The 16750-nt window shown below is 44.3% G+C and overlaps 1 protein-coding gene across 2 annotated transcripts in view; it reads right to left on the bottom strand.

Moving 5' to 3' along the window:
• GNG2 (G protein subunit gamma 2) overlaps positions 1 to 6696 on the bottom strand; it is a 55908-nt gene extending 49212 nt beyond the window's left edge. The window contains exon 1 of one of the 2 annotated variants that reach the window (XM_087728408.1): positions 6478 to 6696. The gene's annotated coding sequence lies outside the window, so the exon portion shown is untranslated. The remainder of the gene's footprint in view (positions 1 to 6477) is intronic. The other variant, XM_014058877.2, reaches the window with a different exon arrangement.
• Between the last annotated feature and the right edge of the window lie 10054 nt (positions 6697 to 16750).

Below are 16750 nucleotides of genomic sequence, written 5' to 3'. Positions count from 1 at the left end.
CTGAAATCTAATTAGAGCAGATATTAATCTAAGTGCTCTGTTTTTTCCCAGGGGAAGTGACCATAAGAGCAATGGGAGGCAGAAATCTTCATCTTACCTCTCCAGAGACCAAGATGCATTCTGCCTTTAGAAAGGCAGACCCAACACAATTATAAATAATGGCCACAGCCCACTGAGATTGCAAACAGAGATTTCCTTTCCAGAGCGAATCCTCTGGAGAAAAGGTGCAAAACTTTTGTTGAGCTTGCAACAGTTGGGGGGGGGAGGGAAGCAAAATATAAACATAAAGTTATTACACACCAACTGCATGTTATTCCTTCCCCCAGCCCAGCCTTGAAAAAGGAAAGCGGCTATGCCAATTATCTGTCCTCGTGACTTGAGAATCAGCGATGATTCTGTAATGCACTTCCTGGTGTTCCCCACAAACAGAACACAAACAAGCAGATGCTGAAAGCTTTCCCCCCCCCCCCAGCTGCTGAAATGACTGTTTCATCCACAGACAATTAATTCTGCACTTTTGATACTGTAGTTCTTGACTATTAAGTGAGAGAATTGAAAAAAACTAATTCCTAGGAGGCTCTAGACCAGTGTATAGCCCACAGAATGGAAGCACATTGTTATCTAAAATCCCTTTTTCTTTGTTTTGTAAGTCTGCAACTGAGTCAGAAAGCAGAAGTTTAGTTGGATCCAAATGCCAAAAGGCTTCTGTTTTCTTTTTACTAGTTTTGCTTGTGATAACCATAAGATCAACAAAAGCAGTGGCGGGCCACAAAAGAAGAAAACCACATATGAAATTTAGGAATCACTGATGTACAGCAGGCAACACGAGTGGATCATTTTCCAAGACAAATTGAATTCCAGCTGAATTCTTGCCAGCCCAATAAATTAACCCCTTCCCCCACCCCTAGCCCCCAGAAATATCCCTTGAACTGCAATTTGGTGTTTCTGTTTGATTTGAATAGCATCCTTTTTGCCCATTTTGCAGCAATCTGAAGAGAAAGTCCTCCTTTATTCAACAAGCAGATTCGATGTTGCTTGATTCATGGCGAACAATGGCACAGGGTACGAATGGCACCAACTGCCCGGCTTTGCGATGAAGTAGCTTTATGAGAGAGAGAACGCTCTAATTATATGCATCTTCTGAATAAGTAGCCACAGCACTGAGTGCATTATTTTTGGAACAGAGTAAGAAGAAAATGTTTGCAGAATCAGAATACCATTGAATAGGTGGGTTACAGGCAATTTTTTGTTGTCCTACTAGGTAATCCCTAGATTAGAACTCCTACCTTGCATAGAACAGTTCAGAGCAGTATTTCTCAATCTTAGCAACTTTAATATATGTGGACACCCAGAATTCCCCAGTCAGCATGGGACTTCTGGGAATTGGAGTCCACATTTCTTAAATTTGCTGAAGTGAAAAAAAAAATCCTGCTCTATAATGACCCTGCTGAATCAGTAATGACTATGATTGGCTCTAGAGGACAAGGGAAGGCTGGCCTAGATTAGGGGTCTCCAACTTTGACAAATTTAAGACTTGTGGACTTCAACTCCCTTCAATTCTGGGAGTTGAAGTCCACAAGTCTTAAAGTTGCCAAGATTGGAGACCCCTGGCCTAGATGTCTGGTCTGAATTCACATCTGCATGTGAATGAACTTTCTGTCCTAAGTCCTCTCTGGCTACCCATTTCATTATCAACTGCCTGAGAAGGAGCATGACTCTGACTAGGAACCTGGACTTGGAATGAAGGAGGTGTTACATGCCTGCTATGGCTTGGCCTAAGCAGGCCACCATCACTCGGCTCACCACTTCCCCTACCGTAGACAGGAGTGACAACAATGGGCAGGGGAATTTTAATGAAGCTGATAAAGCATTTTGCACGAAGCCCTATGCAAAACATTGCACAGAAATAGCGATCTGTTGAATCAGAAACTAAAATCCCGCCATCTGCTTCTAATTACGAATCCTGTGGAATACATAAGGAACTGCCTTTGTTCAGGCCAAACTCTTTGTCCATCTTGCTCAGCACTGTCCTTCTTACTGGAAACAACTCATCAAAGTTTCAGGTGGAAAAGAGCTTTTTTTTAAAAATCATTTTGCCCAGAGCTGAACCAAGCCTTTTGTATGGGAAGCCTGTAATCACGCGTCAGTCTGTCAATCTGCTATCCTTCCAGCCATGGGCTTATTACTTCACACCTGAGGACTCTACCATTTGTTAGCGACAGAAGCATTCAGCAGAAAGCATACTGGATTTTTCTCCCTAGAGAAAAATCCCCACCCCACCACCACGTTTATGCAAATTTAGGCACGTGCCCTCCGCTTGAAAAGACGTGCCTCCGAAATAAATTACAAATAGGTCCATAAAATGAGGGCCTCTGAAACCTTATTTGAAATGTCAACAGGGAAAACACAAAACAAGCATTAGGGTTTGATTTAATGCAAAGGATCCTGTAGGCCATAGAATGGAACTTGTAGCTTTCCACAGTTCCTTGAAATTTATCTCTTCCAATAAACCTGGAGAACACAAAGCTCAGATATAATAAGTGCTCCAATAGAAGGGAATACCTGTAACGTGGGGTTGAACCACGACATCCTTGGTGCTTTCGGATCTTGATTATTTGCTTCTAGATCAGTGGTGATATTCACTTACGGTAAGTTCCCTACCGGTTCGCAAATTTGTTTATTATTTATTTATTTGTCTTGTATGCCGCCCACTCCCGGAGGACTCCGGGCGGCTCACAAAAGACAAGGGAAAGGGGGGAACAAGACAAAGACAACATATTAAAAACAAAACCAACATTCACAATTTCTATGGAGGTAGATGCTTCTCAGCTCCCCCCAGCCTGCTGGAACAGCCAGGACTTGGTGGCTTTGCGGAAGGCCGGGAGGGTAGTAAGGATCCAGATCTCAAAAGGGAGCTCGTTCCAGAGGGCCGGAGCTGCAACAGAGAAGGCTCTCCCCCGGGGAGTCGCCAGCCGACAGCCAAATGTGAGCACCTGCATGCTAGCTTTCCTCGCACGCGCCACCTCTGGCGCATGCACTTTTGGCTAAAAAAAAAAGGCCTAAATGGGATGCCATAGAGCTGGGGTGGGGCCACCTGCGATTTCTACTACCGGTTTGGGCGAACCGGTCCGAACGGTGGAATACCACCTCCATTGTAAATGTTTCCTTACTCAGGTAATATCATAAGTGCTAATCAATGTGCTAGTGACTAGCACTGTGAGCATTACTAGTCAAAAGCACTGATGATATCGCTGAGTCACGTAAACAACCAAGCTCAGAGAACACCAAAGATGCCATAATAAGGGCTAGCGTGCAAACACAGCTGTTGAACCACCAACTTCCTCAATTTAGTAATATATGCTATTTCCAAAGTATATCAACCTTATGACTCTAGAGCAGTGTTTCTCAACCTTGGCAACTTGAAGACGTCTGGACTTCAACTCCCAGAATTCCCCAGCCAGCGAATGCATCTTCAAGTTGCCAAGGTTGAGAAACACTGCTCTAGAAAGTCTCAAGCAGGGTTAAAAAGCCAGCAGCCTTTCCTTTTTGTAAGGGTTTGGGGCTAGACTGGCTTTGAATGCAGGGAATTCGATTGGACAGCCTTGGATAGAGCTGCCCATTTCTATGAATTGGCCTAATCATTTTTATTTTTTTTTGCATGACAGTGGTAGCCAACCACATCAGCTATTATTGCCCCATCCAGGGACAGTCAACCGCAGAAATCAGTTAAGAGTTTTCATGGCCCGAGCCAACGGGGGGGGGCGATCAATTTCAATGGGTGAACTTATTTTAAAATGTTGTGAGGTACTCTGTGGTGACATTATGGGAAGATTCAGAAAGGACAGCGATGTGTCAGTTATCGTTTTAGGGACTGATTACCATGTCTTTCTTTTAAAGAAAAACAAAGCAAAAAATAAAAACCCTCACGGGGAAAATCGAAACATCAAATACCATTGTCCATGAATAAGAACTACCAGTCTCCATCATCCATGGGTCTTCATCGCAAAGGATTTTTAATATGCCACACCCATTGAGGAAATGCCAAACTGCTTCAAAGCAAAAAGTCAAGTGCTGTAGCTTTCTACATTATCTTTAAAGCAAATTGCACTGTAATTCACTCTGGGGCCTTAGGGCAGAACAGAATATGTGGAGAATTCCACACAATCCTGTTAACAGTGAAAGGAACAGGTGGGTGTGGCAGCACTCAAACTGAGCGAAATTGAGGTACGTTCTGCAGTTTGAAAACCTGCCCAATTTGACCCCAAGTCACCTCACAAAAGCAGCTAAGGGGAAGAGGTCGTTTTTTTCTGTGGACTGCAATTTTATTTTATTGTTTTAAATCCGGGGCTGCTTTTGGCTGATGGCCAGGAGAAGAGCTACTACAGATGCTATTTTCTTAAGACAACAGGAAGCTTGCAGACATAACCGCTCACAAGAGAGATCACGGGAACTGATGTCGCTGCAGAAATCACTTAAATATATTACGGGTGGAGGGAGGAATTATAAATGGTTCCCCTTATGGACAAGAAACAACAGGTACCTCCCGCAATGGTTACTCATATATCCAGATGCTCAACACCATTAACTTTTATAGGTTGCCATAATGCATGATTAATGTGAGAAAAGCTGGGAGTGGAGAGAGGATGCAGAGCTTATTTCATAAAAAATAAATGGATTTGTAAACTGTTTTTTCCCCTTGCAGTTTATTTCTCTAAGTTGCTGCCTTGCAAATTAGATTTCCGTCCACTCCACCCTCCCTGAACTCAGTGGGACATTTCTGAGCAGATATTGCACTGCACGTTTGGGCTCCCTAGTTTCAACATCAGAAAAAAAAAAGAGAGAGAAAAAGATGCTTATTTTGCTATAATTACTTCCTACTCTTCTGTCAACAAGCCACGTTCATTTCTAAGAAATCAGAATTAAGAAGAGTTTCATGTTTGATCCACGCCATGTCTCTTTCTTCTGAAAATGCTTTTTGAAAAGAAGTTGCCCACAAGGGAAATAAAAACGGAGACATTTGCATTATTCAGTGCTATTTTGAAAAATAAATAAATAACGAGAGTTCGGGGGGGGGGGGAAATATGTTGAGAAGCTAATCTCCAGTTTTTAAAACAGATGAAGCAAGAAGCAGAAAAGCAGCTAATTTCCATTCCGCACAGATTAACAGGCGGGTTTTCTAAATTCAGCCTTTGTTCTCCCAGTCTGAAATTTCTTTCATGGCCTTTTGTTAATAGTTTTGCCCCTAAGCCTTATTTCCACAATTTTAGAATTCAGCAAAGATGCACCCATGCCTACTTTATGAATGGGAGAAGAATAAAGAGGAACCATTTGCTTTCAAGAGAAATCCAGCCAGGTTGCCCATTCATTCTACACAATCACTTTAAAAACCCTACTATCTACCCACTGGTCCAGAAATAAATACAAAGCCCTCCCTTCCTCACCCATTTGGTTGTTTTACACTTGAATATGATGTGATTAAACACAATCAGGGTTTTCCCACCCTAGTAGATTTCCAGTCCACAGAGCCACCCAAAATCTCAGCAGCAAGAAAAATTCCCATAACATGAAGAAATATTTTGCTGATGAAGGACCCAATTCATATTTTTTTCATCTTTCCACCCCACCCCTCTGCCCCCTCAGCCAGCTTCTCTAGGGAAGGGAAGCAGGAATAACTTTAACAGACAATACCAAGCACGAGATATTTTTAAGTGTGGGTGGAATTTCTCTTTCTCTCAACCTAGTAAATATATCTGAATCTGAATCTGAATCAAACCTCTCCATCCAAGCACCCACCACCCACCCCACCCCATCCCATCTTCCTCATTATTATTAGTTATTGTTATTGTTGTTATATAACAATGCCTGATCTGAACAAAGAGGGCTGCAGAGAACAAATGCATAAGAGAAATTGGGGGGGGGGATCACTCCTCCACCCCCATCTTGAGCGCAATGGATAGGGTTGAATTCACGCCTATTTCGAGTTAGCCCTAACAACTGGACAATGCAACCCTGGGGTGACACCCCAACACAATTTTAATGCAGCTACAGCAGAAAGCGATTTGCAAGGAGTTGCCACTCATTCCCATTCACACACACTTGTTATGCGAGCCAGAGAGAGCCGGGGCGCACGCTTGGAGCGAGTGTAAAGCATTCATCCATTTGTCTCGCAGTTGCTCTGCCTGGGGTGGAGGCTTCTCCGTCAAGCCTTCCTCTCTCTCTCTCTCTCCTAAGCCCTGGCGCCGATCGGTTTTCATTTCCCAATTCCTGGGTTGCAACAGCTCGGTCTTTCCCCTCGCAAGACGAACCTGCCCTCCATCCCCGCTTCATTTCCCGCATCTCCGACTTTCCCCCGGACCCATCAGGCGGGGATGGGCGGAACGCAGGAGCGGCGCGTTGGAGCAGCAAAGGGAAACACGCGCCGCGTGGGAGAAGGCGGCTTACAGCTGCACCTTCTCTCCGCGGCTTCGCTTTATCTACCTGGCGGAGAGGCGATCCCGGAGAGCCGTCCGCGCAAGGCAGGCGAGGGGAAAAACACACACACCACCTTCCCTCCGAGACTTCTGCGCCTGGATCCAGATGGCGAGGTGTGGAAAGAAGGCGGCGAAGTCGCCCGGGTGCGGCGCTAGGAGCAACAGCTGATGGTCAGAGGAGCGGAGGAGCGAGCTGCTAGCCAAAGAGCGAGCAGCGCCTTAGCCTGCAAATAAAGTCCCACCCAGTCTTGTGTGTGTGATATCAGCTCCTCGTTGTACAGGAAACGGAACATCCACCACTTCCTCCTGTAAGCTACTAGGGGGTGTTTTTGGTTCTTAACTTGCAGCCCCTGTGGTTGCCCAACTCGTCTGCAAGTCTATCTTTCTACCCGAATCCTTAGCTTCTTTTAAAAAAGGGCGGAAGGTTTTTTTCTCCAGTTCTCCTCTTTTCATTTTTTGAGCGATATCAACCTCTTTCTAAAGTCCTTCTCTTAGCAGCACCAGAACATTACAGCTTTGAGGTCTTTTAAATGTATTTTGTGGGAGTTTATTTATTTTATTTATTTCATCAAGTATATGTATTAGAGAACATCTATATGTATAAGCATGATTTTGGATACATGAAATGGATGCTAATAAAAAGTAACGTTAGGACAGGGGTGGTAGGCACATTGGTGCGCTTATGCACGCCCCTTACAGACCTCTTAGGAATGGGGTGAGGTCGACAGTAGAGAGTCTAAGGTTAAAGTTATGGGGGTTTGGGGAAGAAACCACAGAGTCAGGTAGAGCATTCCAGGCATTGAACACTCTGTTGCTGAAGTCGTATTTTCTGCAGTCGAGTTTGGAGCGGTTTACCTTAAGTTTGTATCTATTCTGTGCTCATGTATTATTGTGGTTGAAGTTGAAGTAGTCATTGACAGGTAGGGCATTATGGTGGATAATTTTATGTACTAACTTAGGTCAGACTGAAGGCGACATAGTTGTAAGTTGCCCAAAATTTCAAGCTTGGTGGTATAAAGGATTCTGTTGTGAGCAGATAGCGGAGGACTCTTCTTGTGAAGTATCTCGCTCGAGTGTATTAATGTCCGCTCTACAGACATTGAGATGGAGACGCTCCAATCCTTCGGGGTATGTGGAGGCAAGTGACATTTCTCCATGCGTCCTCCACTACCACACACAGGACATTTAGAAATCTGAGACACCTCTGTCTCACCCAACCTTCAGAAAGCAGGCCTGCCCATCTCTTCTATCGCTGATGGTTTAGGGGGAAAGAGATGCTATAAACTAATTCAAAATAGCACTGCTTGCAACCAGTTATTTCACCTTGAGAATATGTGACAGAAATCACCAGCTTATTGATTTGATGCATATAGCTTCCCATCTCACTATGCAGAATGGAATATAAATGGAAGAATAGAAATAGAAATAAAAATAGAATAGAATAGAATAGCTTTATTGGTCAAATGTGATTGAACACACAAATGTAAGTTCTCAGTCTACATACAAACAATGAAGTAATACAATCATAAGATGCCATAATAGAAGAAGGTAGTAGAAAAGATGAGAAAGATAATAGTAAGACAGCTGTACTGTATGGGTAAACATTGTTACACACAAGACAGAATTGTGGTAATTAGGTGCTCAGCAGTGATGGCACCAGGGGGGGAAAACTAGTTGTGTCTCATTGTTTTGGCATGCGATTGCCTTATAGTGGTGTTCTGAAGGGCTGAACTTGAAACAGTTTATGTCTGAGATATGAGGAGGGTCTGTAGATATTTTCTCAGCCTCCTTTCTGACCCCTGCAGTATATAGGTCCTCAAAGGAAGGAAGGCTGGTTGCAAATGTTTTTTTTCCTGCAGTCCTAACTAGCAGTTGAAGTCTGTACCTGTCCCGTTTGGCTGCTGTACCAAAACAGACAGCTATAGAAGTTCAAATGGCAGACTCAATAATTCCTCTATAGACCTACATCAACAGCTCCTGGAGCAGTCTGAACCTTCTGAGTTGACACAGGAAGAACATTCTTCTTGTGCCTTTTTAATGATGGCTCTAATGTTAGGTGTCCATCTCAAATCCTGGGAGATTAGAGAACCCAGAAACTTGGAGGTCTCTACTGTTGATACTGTGTTGTCTAATAGTGTTAGAGATAGTAGAATAGGAGTAAAATCCAGAATTGGAATCACAGAACTGGAAGGGAGCTCCAAGGTAATCAAGCTCAACTTCAGACTGACAGATGTCTTTAAAGGACCCCAGACAAACAGGTGTCTTTCCTCTGCTTGAAAACATCTGCTGAAGGGAAGTCCTCTGCTTTTCACAGCTCTTGGTTTCATGTCAACTGCTGGTTATGGTCAATAATTTGTTTCTAACATTCCACATACATACTTTCATGTAATTTAAATACATTATCCCATGACTTGCACTTTGAAAACTGTACACACCTTCATTTTCTGTGTGGCATCCTTCCATTTATTCTTACTGCTTCTAAACGCAATCCAAGACATTGGTTGTCACCTTTAAAGCAGGGGTGACATGTTACCGGTTCGGACCCGTTTGCCTGAACCGGTAGTAAAAAAAGCTACCGTTTTGCCCAAACCAGTAGTAAACAAATTCTGTTGGTTCGGGTGAACCGGTATTTCTGACAATCAACTGTGGCACGCGAGTTATATTATCATATTTTTCGGAGTATAAGATGCATCTTTTTTTCCTCAAAAAAAGAGTGAAAATCTGGATGCATATTATACACTGAATACAACATTTTTGGCCTCCCCAAACCCCGCCCCCTTTACTAAAATGCCCATGCAGAGCCTTCAGGAGGCTTATAGAGTGGTCCTGGGGGCTGGGGAGGACAGGAATGATCGAAAAATGGGCCTTTTGCTTGGTTTTGCCCCCCCCCAGCCCCCAGGAACATTATATAAGCCTCCTAAAAGCTATTCATGCCCTTTTTTTGACAAAAAATGGGCCTGTTTTCACAAAAAATGGGAGAGCTGCATTTTTTAAAATTTGCCTCTTCAAAATCTTGGTGCGTCTTATACTCCTCTGCGTCTTATACTCTGAAAAATACGGTAGCTAGAAAGAGCCGAGGTGGCGCAGTGGTTAGGGTGCAGTACTGCAGGCCACTTTAGCTGACTGTGATCTGCAGTTCAGCGGTTCAAATCTCACCGGCTCAAGGTCGACTCAGCCTTCCATCCTTCCGAGGTGGGTGAAATGAGGACCCGGACTGTGGGGGCAAGTTGCTGACTCAATTTGCTAAAAAATTTGTAAACCGCTTAGAGAGGGCTGAAAGCCCTATGAAGCGGTATTTAAGTCTAATTAATAAATAATAATAATAAGCAGGATTTCCTGCTTTCTAGCTAACCTAAATCGTGTAGCACAGTGAATCCCCCGCCTCGCTGTTCTACTTACCTTTGCAGGTGTGCTGGGTATCAGGCTCCGCCCACCCACCTGGATGACATCACATCTGTTTTTGATGCTCTGTGCATGTGCGGAAGGTCCTGAGCATGCACGGGGGTGGCCCGTACGCTCACATTTGCAAACTGGTAGTGATGGTAAATATATTTCACCCCTGCTTTAAAACCTTATATGGCTTAGGGCCAGGTTAATTGAAGACCACCTCTCTCAATAATTGACCGGGCCCACCACAGTGTGAAGGCAGGGTATGTTGTGGGTCCCTTCTATTAATGAAGTATACCTGATGGGATCTAGAAAAAGGGCCTTCTCTGTGGTGGCTCCTTCATTTTGGAACATAATTCCCCTGGAAATAAGGTTTGTGCCCTTCTTGTTACTTTTCTGGAAATTTTTGTCAATGGGCCTGGAGACCTCAGGTTGATTTGGGAATGATCAAGTGGCTGATACGATTGTGTTCCTTGGTGACATGGAAGATGGGGCTTCGGGGTTTTTTATATTGCCGATTTCTAATGCTGTATGCCACTCAGGGTCACTGTGTGTGAATTGGGCAGCCAGTGGAGATTCTGCAGGAGAGTAAGAATAAATGGAAGGTGGTCACACAGAAGATGAAGATATGCAGAATTATCTTTTCAAAGTGTGAATGAATAAATATTTGAAGAACGTTAGTTATTTTTCTTACATTATCTTCCTTTTTCAAGTTCATTTCACTCTGTATTCTTTAGGGGTATTCCAGGTGAAGAAAAATACAGGGGGGAAAAAAAAGCTAAGCAGAACCAGGATAGTTAGATAATTTTAGACTCAGGTGTGCGTTTGCGAAATTATGTTGCTATACTTACTATATATAGCTTTACTTATCTTCAGAATGAGTGGAGTTCTTCAGAATGAATGGCCTGCTGTCTTTGAGGCGCCCAGCTGCTAATTCTTTATCTTGGAGGCTATGAGTTTCTCCCTAACATCTGATTCTTATCCCAAAGTTGCTTTTTCAAGAGACAACTGGACTTTCTGGTTTTTCTTTGAAGAAATGAAGAAGCCTCTTGGATGAGAAGCAAAACGTCTTCAAAGAAAATCCAGAAGCCTCTTGAAAAAGCAACTTTGGGACAACCATGATCTGGATGACTGAGAATAACACAGTTTTGTGTTATCTGTAAATTTCCTCTCTACCTTTTCACTTAAGACATAAAGCATGAATGGTACTGAGTCCAGAAAAGAATCTTATAGTACCTAAGTTGGTATTTCACTCCAATTTTCAAGCCTGCAGCCATCTTTTCTTTTTTTGGACCTCAGGCCTGCCACACTTTTTATTATTTTACTATGCATATTCTATTGTGGGAAAATGGGAGGGGGGATTATACGGAGTTGGATATGTAGCCATAACAAAATTCTTTCTAGAAAGCCAAGGTCATCCTTTGTCTCTGCACCTGGCCAGAACTGGATGGGTGAAACTGTCAGCATGGCAGTGGCAGATTGGACCATGTGACGGACTTGTGGGTGTGGGGGCAAGATCTTAAACTTCTAACTGGGTGGGAAAACGGGGAAGCCTTCAGATTCGGGTTTTCCCAGATGTGCCAACATGGCTCTCTTAATAAATTTGAACTTTGAGGAATCATTTGCCTTGGACTCCGATTTAATTTTGAATGCTATTTGGAACCCTGACACCAATTTGATAAGAAACTTTTGTTAATCACTCTTTACGTAATCTGAGTATATCAACTTGTCATGATGTTCATCTCACATTGAACTAGCTTGCTAAGCATAGTGCAATGGGGAAGCTTTATAGTTGAAAATAATATCAAGATATTTTATAGCTCAAGCATTCTCACAATTTACTAAAGAAGTTATCTGCCCAATTGAGATAAAATTGGGGCTTTTCTACACATGTGCTGCTAACTTGTGCAGGAGTCTGCAGAAATAGCAAATGCGAACTATAGCAATAGCACTTAGACTTATATACTTCATAGTGCTTTTACGCAGCTCTAAACAGCTTACAGAGTAAGCACAATGTCCCCAACAATTTGGCTTCTCGATTTACCCACCTCGGAAGGATGGAAGGCTGAGTCAACCTTGAGCCTGGTGAGATTTGATCTGCCAAATTGCAGTCAGCCAGCAGTCAGCAGAAGTAGCCTGCAGTACTGCACTCTAACCACTCTGCCACCATGGTTCTAACTATACTTCCACTTCTATTGTGCCTGAGCAACCAGTAGAATAGGGGTTCTATCCATATTGAAATCACTGGGAAAAAAGAATGGGATGGGAAAGGCCACCTTTGATGCCAGTTTCTGGCAGCAGAAGACCTACTTATCCAATGCTGTCAAGTCACTGATTTCCACAGACTCCCATTCTCCCACCTTCTCTTGCCACCTTTGTATGGGGAGAGAAATTGAAGAAATGGGCTGCTTTGGTGCTAGCTCTCCCAGCACCAAAAAGATCCCTTTACCACCCAGTATGGCAGCTGAAAAGCTGCTTTCTAAGCCTCCCAAAACTGCCTGTAGATATTGAAGATGTTGAGAAGACTCCTATGCGTAGTTTTGCCCATTGGGGCAACCAGCAGCTTTTCTGTAGGCTCGTTAATGAAGCTGACCATGGCTTCCTCAAAAAACTTGAGGAAGCATTGCATGCAACTCAGCAAGAAAGTCACGGGTAACTTCATTGCGTTTCTTCTGAAGTCTTTCTGCTTCCCCTTGGCTTCTTCTTAGGGCTGCCTGCCGAACCAGATCGCTCCTGAAAGGCAATGTTGCTTACAGCCCTGTAAGGAATCCTATGCAAAAGAACTCCAGAGGTACCAATTGACCAACGTTATGTGCATAAAAAGGCCCCTGTACCTTAGCTGCTGCAGTCTGTAAGCTGGCGGTGGGAATGGCAGGCAGTTGTGTTGTGGAGGAAATATTCCTGCAGGCAGCATCTCTGCCATTCAATGGTTCTCCTGTGTGATTTGGTGCCCGGAGAACAGTTGCTTAAAAAGTGTTCCTCCCCTTTGCTCTTCTCTAACTGAGAATGGGTAACAAGCGAAGTGGGGGAGAAGTGGAGAAGAATAGCTCTTTTGTCTTGTCAGTTTGCCAGTTCACTGATCCTTCAGAGATTGGAGAACCGGTAAACAGAGGCCTTGTCAGGTACTGAGGATTTAATAGCTGCCAGCTGATGAAAGGTTGTAAGCTGTAATATGTAAGCTGATGCAATGTGGCTGATGCAATGAGGATGATTCATTGCAGCTATGGTATAACCCTTTTAAGACTCTGATGGGAGGGTCCACACAAGTCTATACATAGGTGGCTATTAGAGGGTGTTTTCTCTCTCTCTCATCGTGTATCTCATTTTCTCTCCTTGTGTTCGTAGCTGGTAAGGGATTTATCTTTGCAAGTGTATGTCTGTATATATTTGTATATAAACCATTATTAATTCCCTGAAGGCTCTGTGTGCTGTGTTTTGCTCCTGGGTTTATCTCATAATACTAGAACTATGGGTGAAGTCAATACTCTTGACAGGCCTTTTCCTCCCCCTGCCATGGTGCTGGATTTTGGCTCCCAAAAGCCCAATCTGAGTCATCTCTGCTTCTTCTGCCATCGCTACATTGTTGTTTGTTTATGTGTTCTTTATTAGTCTTGTATGCTGCCCACTCCCAGAGGACTCCGGGCGGCTTACAATAAAAAGGGGAAAGGGAATAAATAAGACAAACAACAATTTAAAATACACCAACATTCATAGTTACCGTGGAGCTGGATACTTCAACAGCCCCCGGCCTGCCGGAACAGCCAGGACTTAGTGGCTTTACGGAAGGCCTGGAGGGTCGTAAGGGTCCGGATCTCCATGGGGAGCTTGTTCCAGAGGGCCGGAGCTGCAACAGAGAAGGCTCTCCCCGGGGGGTCGTCATCCGACATTGGCTGGCGAATGGAATCCGGAGGAGACCTAACCTGTGAGATCTAATCGGTCTATGGGAGGTAATCGGCAGGAGGCGGTCTCTCAGGTACCCAGGTCCGATGCCATGAAGGGCTTTATAAATAACGACTAGCACCTTGAAGCACGTCCGGAGACCAATGGGTAGCCAGTGCAGCTCGTGGAGGATAGGTGTAACATGGGTGTACCTAGGTGCACCCACGATCGCTCGCGCGGCTGCATTCTGGACTAACTGAAGTCTTCGGACACTCTTCAAGGGCAGCCCCATGTAGAGTGTGTTACAGTAATCCAGTCTTGAGGTCACGAGGGCGTGAGTGACTATCCGAAGGGCCTCCCGGACCAGGTAGGGTTGCAATTGGTGCACCAGGCGGACCTGGGCAAAGGTCCCCCTGGTCACAGCCGACAAATGATATTCTAACATCAGCTGTGGATCCAGGAGGACTCCCAAGTTGCGAACCCACTCTGAGGGGCGTATGGACTCACCCCCCAGGCTAAGGGATGGAATAGCTGGACCATTTTTGGGAGGGAGCATCAATAGCCACTCGGTCTTGTCGGGATTGAGTGCATGCTTGTTCGCTCCCATCCAGACCCTAACAGCCTCCAGGCACTGGCACATCACTTCTACTGCTTCACTGAGTTGGCAAGAGAAATGGGGAAAGGACTGTTTGGCATAATGGGAAAGCCTTTACTCCCCTGCTACAAAAGATGATGAATGCCCCTGAAAACCAGTAGCTAGGGACCAGAGAAGGGCTGTTATCCACATAGCCTTATGATGGCCAATAGTAACACAGTTGAGCGCCCCATTCCCCAAACTTACCATAATGATTTTCTGCAGACTGAGTGCTTGGCACAGTTTGTTCTGGCAGAAGTGGAAATAGCAATAGCAATAAGCAGTAACAGTAGCACATAGACTTAAGACACCGCTTCACAGTGCTTTATAGCCCCCTCTAAGCAGTTTGCAAATATCAGCATATTGCCCCCAACTATCTGGGTCCTCGTTTCACTGACCTCAGAAGGAGGAAAGGCTGAGTTGACCTTGAGCCCTGACAGGATCGAACTCCAGGCTGTGGGCAGAGTCAGCCTGCAATGATGCTCCCTAACCACTGCGCCACCAGGGCTTCTATTTCCCCTCTTGCAGGAAAACACAGAACTATGGGTAAAGTCTGCCTTCACAAGGGTTTGGGAGTGGATTAACTTTGACACTCTACATTTCTGTCCTTGAAAAACAGGGTATGAGCTGTCCTCATTCTGGTACAAACACATGTGGATGGATCATCCAAGGTGTGGCAAGAGTCGATCCTAACAATCTATGGTGACTTCTGGTAATTTTCACAATATCCAAGATATGTACAGATCAGCCATTTCACAATCTGTGCTTCCCATTTAACGGTGTCAGACCGGTAGTTTGCAGGGCTCTTGGTATTCCTTTCCCACTTTTTAAAGATAGATTTGCTCTGCCCTAATCATCAGGCTCTTCCCCAGTTCTCCTAAAGGTAATACAGTAAAGTCCAATCAGAGGAATTCATCTTGCTTTGGAGGCTTAAACTAATTCAAAGTGAAATAGACATTTCCAAACCATATTGCTAGCAACTTCAACCTTCAATGCTGACTCTTCATCTTGCTCTCCACCATTTTTCTGGTGCAACCTGTACTTTCTTGTTGAAGGCTGACCAGGAGAGGAGACAATTAATTCTCTTTTCCTTTGATTCTGTTGGAAGAAATGTCCTTCTGGTTTCAGTTCCAAGTGGGGAAAAAGGCATTGGAAATATGGTGGCTGTTTGGAAAGATAGTTTTTAATGGTGAACAGGACCACATGGTTTGAGGTCCTGGGGAAAAAAGGGAAGAGGTATTGAGAGTGCCCTGGTTTTATGCGCCCTCTGGGCCCTACCACAGAGCTTCCTGTTCCTGTGCAAGAAATACACTCTGATTGGTGGTTGGGGGGCAGGGGTCTTAACTAACTTTGTAAGCTGTCTGTCTTTTGAGTCCCAGGTTTGGTTGAGCTATTGCTGGGTGATGATGTAATGAAAGGGCTTTGGGATACCTATTATGGCTCTGCCTGAAGTAGGTAGATCTTTGTTATGTAGAATAGACTGGCTCAGACCTTAATGACCCATTGACAAAGGTGTGGGGGGGGGAGTGCAGGGAGCTGCTTTGTTTTTAAAACATGTTTCTCCTTTTCTCATCCAGGGAAATGTAATATTCTGCCTTTTTAAAAATATTTCCTAAAATATTTTATTCTTCTAGGAGAGGGGTGGGTGCTAACTTCCTACGATCCCTTTTAGCTTGTTATCATCTTTAGTGACCAGTGATTCTTTTATTTCCTGGGCATATCTAAAGCCTTCCCCAATCGCAGCTTATTTTGAGCTTTTGCTTTTCTGACACTTCTAAACATCTTAAGGTCGCCTTTAAGTTGTCGTCTGAAGTAATCTGACCTTTTTCTTTTTTGCTATCAGAACCAAACACCTGTTCCAAGAACATGTCAGAGGTGGGTTCCCACTGGTTCAGCCTGGTTCGGCCGAACCGGTAGTAACTTTGCGTCCTGGGTCGCTGGAACCAGCAGTGATCCAGGCCTGCCACGCCCCTGAACCGCCGTAGTTACCGCCATCTTGTTTTTGCCTTCTGCACATGCACAGAGCATTTTTTGTTGTACTGCACATGCGCGCACAGCACGCATCAAGTGCACGCGTGCGGGGCGCATCCCTGAGCGAACTGGCAGTAGCAGCAGCCAAAACCTACTCCTGGAACACGCGTCCTCATAAATTCTGATCTTGCAGATTTCATGAGGACTGGTGACATGGATAATCTCTTTTTTCTATATAATAAAAGAACAAAGTTAGAAGGGAACTTGGAGGTGAACCCTTTGTCCGCAGAAGACCCTATTCCAATTTCAGACAAATGGTTGTCCAATCTCTTCTTAAATATCTCCAGTGCTGGAGTATCCACCACTTGTATAATATAATCTGGATAAATCCAATAATAAATCATTATAT

The sequence above is a fragment of the Thamnophis sirtalis genome, unplaced genomic scaffold (assembly GCF_051295495.1).
Source record: "Thamnophis sirtalis isolate CommonGarterSnake01/CBP01778 unplaced genomic scaffold, rThaSir2_p1.2 scaffold_1, whole genome shotgun sequence".
Classification (NCBI taxonomy): domain Eukaryota; kingdom Metazoa; phylum Chordata; class Lepidosauria; order Squamata; family Natricidae; genus Thamnophis; species Thamnophis sirtalis.
Note: the sequence above shows the minus strand (reverse complement) of the source record. Positions and strands in the feature narration are given on the sequence as shown.